This window comes from Neltuma alba, unplaced genomic scaffold, assembly GCF_004799145.2.
Source record: "Neltuma alba isolate B1F8T4 unplaced genomic scaffold, ASM479914v2 tig00012137_pilon, whole genome shotgun sequence".
Classification (NCBI taxonomy): Eukaryota; Viridiplantae; Streptophyta; class Magnoliopsida; order Fabales; family Fabaceae; genus Neltuma; species Neltuma alba.
The window spans coordinates 134,695-140,639 of NW_021636687.1; the positions used below are offsets into that span (position 1 = coordinate 134,695).

At 31.9% G+C, this 5,945-nt stretch overlaps 1 long non-coding RNA gene across 1 annotated transcript; it reads right to left on the bottom strand.

The window, feature by feature from the left end:
* Positions 1-249: 249 nt before the first annotated feature.
* Positions 250-2,098, bottom strand: LOC114723392 (uncharacterized). The gene is made up of 2 exons (XR_003738233.1): positions 840-2,098; positions 250-507 (listed from the first exon to the last, which is right to left on the bottom strand). It is a non-coding gene; the product is annotated as an uncharacterized LOC114723392 (long non-coding RNA).
* Between the last annotated feature and the right edge of the window lie 3,847 nt (positions 2,099-5,945).

Consider the following 5,945-nt stretch of genomic DNA (forward strand, 5'->3'; position numbering starts at 1 on the left):
ACACAAGATGTTTTGAAAAATTTCAAACTTTTCAAAAACTTACTTTTGAAACAATCTGTTTAGTGGTTCAAGTATTTAATTTAGCCTTTTTTATGAAACTGGTAAAATCAACTTAAGACCACCTGAACCTATTCTTTTTTCATCCAACCTGTATTAAGCCAATAGTAGCCTATAGGATTTAACATTCAATACCCTGATCACTAGCCCATTAAAAAGAGTGCGCACACACACACTCATACATACAATCCAGATCGTAATCATAACTATATATCAGCATACAGGCTATTTCTGTCAATGGCAGTTACCTATAGTTTATCTGACCTTAGACTCCTCCTTATGGAAGAATATTTACAAACCAAAATATACACACATACATTTAAATCTTCAATCTAGAAGACCAAAATATAGTAAGCATATTTAAACAAAATACATAATAATTCTCCAACTCTCTTCATCTTCAAGTTCCACCAATTACTACTCCCTTGCTCTTAGAAGTACTTGCTCTTCCTGTATAACATGGAAGAAGGGGTGAGATTTTAAAAAAATCTCAATAGTAACAAAATTCCTTCACGTAATTATACAAGATCACAAACAACATGCTACCTAAGCCAAAGATAACAACACCTTGCAAACAAATATAATCAATGAGGCACATACACCATACACTCATATAGCCAATCGCTAACTATTGCACCCACATTCCAAAATAAACGGAAACCAGCACATATTGTCATGACAAACAATATCATGCAAAGGCAATTTACATGTTCTCATGTACAATTAGTATAATGGCACATCTCAATCAATACACAATCACATGAAAGGAAAAGAATTACTACCTTTTGCTCTTTCTTCCGTATTGCCTTCCCCTTACTTGCTTCTTGGCTCTTTCCTTAACGAACTCAAACAAATATCAAATCTTATAAATTATATAGACAATGGTAGATTAACATAAATATATATATGTACATAAATGCTTATCTATTTCACTGATAAACATATTCATTATGAATTAAAATTCCTTATAATCAATCAAACAAAGTTTGTCAATTTCCCTTACACTTCATAACTTGTTTTCCTTATCTTTCTCTCTTGACTTGAAGAATTCTTTTTTTTTTTTTAAGCTTCTTAGGACAAACTTCCAGTACCTTCCCTAATTTTCTACATAGGCCGAGACATGTATATGTAACTAGATCATTTATTCCAAGTCTTCCAACAACGAATCAGCACCGTTGAATATATATATTTTCAATGTCCTTAAAATTTATAATAGCAACGGCATTTCTTCCATACTTCCATGAAATTCCAGCTTCATAAACATCATGCCATCAGCTGTTTTAATGTCCCCATTTTAAAATTATATTTCCTCTTGAAACCCCCTTGACCGAAAATACCTTACACACACACAATATTAAATCACCCAACATTAACATCCCTCCATTTCGCAATGTCTACATATCTTTTTTCCCTCTAAAATTCTCATTTTACTGTAATAAAGTTTAACCATTGCTCACAGTAAGACTGATCCACTAACTAAAATAATATTCAGCATTTGAGAACACAAAACAATAAACTCCAAATCAAATTTTGGTTCCCCAATTCAACAATTCCTTCCCTTATTAAAATTCCAGATTTAAAAAAAAAAATCACTTCCCAATCTATGTAGCATTCAAATTCAAACTCATTGCTTTCAAACTCACTTTGCTTCTCTCCAATCCAGAAGCTAAAACCATTTAACCAGAACAAAACAATAACAACTCCGTTTTTCATTGAACCTCACGGCCTTCACTCCAAAACATCATATAGCATCATTTAATATTCATAATCATATTATTTAACTTTTCATACGCCTTTCAAATATGAAACCCATGCTATCAGCATAAAATAATGGAGATATGGGGTTCAAAATCATCATTCAAATAGAACCGAACACAAATGAATTTCATATACATGTGGGTCACAAAATCTCTCTTCAATTCCATCAACGTTCAACATTATACCCAAAGAAAAGAAGAGCCCGAAGCCAACTCCCTGAATCAACATATTCCCTGTTTCGACAATCAAGAACCAGAGAAAAATCAACACAACCAGCAGCATACAAGTGCAGAAATACTTACACAACTCCCAATTTATGCTTCGATCAAAGCTTTCATACGATTCTACGATTTCTCTCTCTAGGGCTAGATTTTCATTTGCTTCTTTCACTCCCAAATAATCCCAACCGAAGAAAACAAGGATGAAGGAAGGCTTGAAGGACTCACCTTAGTCAGAAAGCACAATTACACGTACGGAAAACACCCTCTGGTTACTTCACTGGCAGCTCGTGCTGGCTCGTCTTCCTCTCGCCCCCTCAAGCTCTCTTGGTTCTTTCTCTTTCTAATTCAGGTCGGGCGGCAGGAGAAAATGAAAAGGGAGAAGGTGCCGGGGGACGTGGAATGACCATTATGCCCCTGGGTTTCCATTTACTTACAATTTGATCCTTCTTTGTTTCTTAGGATAATTCATTGATTCCAAAAATTAATCCTTAACATTTTATATGAGTTCTCTCCCTCCAATAGCTTATTAGACACATCAAATAATGTCTCTAAAAATTTTGGGTCAAAAATTAACCCCTAACTGTTTTTCTTGAATTTTCCAAGAAAATAGGTCCTAAATTCTCAAAATAAGATTTATAATTATTTAGACCATATTTTAAGGGTCTTAATCTCAAAAATTTCTCTAAAAATTTCCCCTTCATCATGCTTTAATTAAATCCACAAAATTTGGGATATTACAAATATCATGCTTGATTTCAGTGACTCTTCTTTCTTCTTCATCTTCTCAACTCAAGTTTGATCTTTTGTACTCCCTACAATCCTTAATATAAAACCTATTGATCTAATTTGATTAAATAAGAAAGTTAGGTAAATTAATTAATTATAAAAAATATAACATGTTTTCTCTAAAGTATCATAATCATCTTCCTTAATATCCTCCCTTCCTCTCCTATTTGATTATGGTTAAGGGAGTATCAATAGGGATAATTTAGGAAAAAAATTGATAAATATAAGAAATATATCTTGCATTTAGGACTAAAATCAACTCAATAATTAGATTCTATATTAAAGACTAGAGAAGTACAAGTGATCCATGTGTAAGCAGTACCACTTAGTGCAATAAGGCTTAGGGCCCATTTGGTTCAACTCTGTTGCCGGTCTACAATAGTAATGAGAATCGTATTACCAAGAAGAGGATGTTTTGTTGCTTCATAGTATGGTAATAAGATTTACCATGATAATGATAATTACCAAAAATTTCGTAATCCCCATTCATGCCTTCTCCCTATGAATATTCATTATCATCCCATTACGTGTTCAAACGGGTCTCATTTGCCTTTCCAATGTAAAAAAAAGACACCAAATACCTCAAACCCTCCCCTGTCATCACCTTTTCCTTGTTCTCAAAATCATGTTTTTTGTTCCAGCTTCTGAATATGATCTCATCAAGTTTTCTTTCACTCATGATTCATGGATTGTGATTAATCTGTTGAAATCAATTTTATGGCTTGTTCTTCTTTTCAATTGCGTTGTTGCCGTAAGGACATGCGGAAGGAGGAGGTGAACCTTTTTGTTAGTTGAGGATATTATGGTCTTTTCGTTTTTTACATATATAATTTAATATAAAATTAAATTTTTTTTACTCCTCCAATATTATACCAAATGTTCTTATGATAATTGATAAGCAATTTTTTTTCTTGAGAAAGTATAATTGATAAGCAAATCTACCTAATATTGCAAGAAGTAATGCACACTCGGAGATGTCGATGATATCGAGAAGTTCTTTGTCATCTGATGTTGATTCAAAGAATGTGCAGTTGACAGACGACAGAGCAAATCTATTGGAAAGACAAGCAAAGATAGATAGATTAGGAGACATATATGATGGATGAAGCATTTTTATCCCACGTTCCCATGCAAGCAAAACAAATTAAACAACCAAATTACAAGGTTAAAGTAATAATAAAACTCTTGCAAGTTGCAAGTTACATCCCATTAATTAATTATTAGCCAATACCTTTTCTAGATTGTTCAAGGTATTTTTTCAATGATCAATGTTCTTACCTTTTCGCACTTCTGAGCTACTTGGGTTGCTTTAGTTCGAAAAGTAGCATCTTTCACAACAATACCAATTATAACTTCAAACATGCTCAAAAGTTTCTCATCATTCAAAACTTGAAGGGTAAAGTTCGTTTGAGGTACTTGGCGTCATTGTTTAAAATTGTTGAATATATTGTTGCGATTTTCTTGTTTAGATTCTAGAGTCATTTAATTTTTTTATGATGATAACTTTAAATGGAAGCAGCAAAAATAACTATTTAAACTATTCCCCCTGTTTTATGGGAGAATCTCACAAAAATAATGTTGGAATTACTAAATTCTAAATAAAGAATTCCTATAAAAATGTGTTATTATTTACAAATCAAGTGTTGTCAAAACCTATTAAAGTGTGAGAACCAACCCCGATTTAGGATTTAATAATTTTAAACTTCTTGTTGGGAAATTTTCTCTTATTTCATTATATTAGATTTTTTAGGGAAAAATTTTTGTTTCATGTTTTAAGTGGCGCCGCAACCACTTGGCTGCACCCTTGTTTGTTTTCTCCTTTGTCTCGGGAGGACTGGTTGTAGTTTCATTTTCAAGATTAAGTATACCCTTTCTTCTTTTCCTCTAATTCTCCCAAAAATAAATTATATAAATACAAGTCCGCAGTGCAGGCTGTGTGATGGGTTGTGGCAGGAAATTTAGATCCACCCATAATTTACAAATTTAAGTTAAATTTTCCAGAATATTACATTTATTTTTAAAAATTAAAAATTTATTACTCAACTCTGTCAAATTTTAGTAATTTACTACAACATTTTTAATATAATTTTACTTTTCAAGAATTATTGCAACTTACATTATTTAGAATATACAATTTTGAGGTTCACAAAAGGAAGAAAAATACAATTTTGAGATCTGACTTGGATGTGGTGAAATTTTTTGTTGGGGAGATTTTTCAATATTGGTTTTTATAAAATTAGCAAGCTGCTTTTTTTTATCAGTACTTAATAACGTGGTGGCTCCGTTTATTATTTTTGTTTTCCTTTGGACTTTAGTGTTATCCTGTTGCCACGCCCGCGTGGTTATCTTCTTGTCATCTTCCAATAATCAAGTTTTTTTTTTCAAGAGAAAAAAAAACTTTAAAAGGTTAAGCAAAATAGCGCACCTTTTCTTATTTTCAAGAAAACTTTCATATCATTAGCTTAAGAGATCGTTATTTTAAGACTGTTATTTAATTTGCTTGTGATGAAGACTAATTTTTTTATGTTATGATATTGAGGACAAAGGGTATTCTTAAAGAATATACTCCCTTTTTTTTTTTCAGAAACTATATTTTCATATATGTAAATGTGGGGGCAATCAAACCCCATATGATAAAAAATAATAATTTTCCCCTAAGTTAGTTGAATTAATTAAATTGATGATGAGCAAGTTACGAAAAATAAAGTTGACTCCAGCCTTGGAAATAGTCTTGGTCTATTACTATAAATTTTTATAATAATAGTACAATAATGAAGAGTTAATTAATCAGATATGTTCATTGTTCAATATAAAAATGCACGCCTTTGTCCCATATGGGTAGCTAAGCTGTACTTTTTTATTTATACGTTCTCCTAGCTAAGACTTTCCAAACACAAAAATCGTCAGTATCCGTGCATATTTAATTATAGGGTTAAGTGGCCTCCAACATTTGAAATATTTTATCAGGTACATCTAGAGTATTTTGTTATATGTCCAGTGCCCTGAGGTAGTTTTTAGATGCATTTAGCACCCAAAGTTTTTTTTTTGCCTTGATACTGAATACACCAAAAAATATTTTAGAGAAATGGACGTACCTAAAAAAATAATTCTAGCACCAAAAAA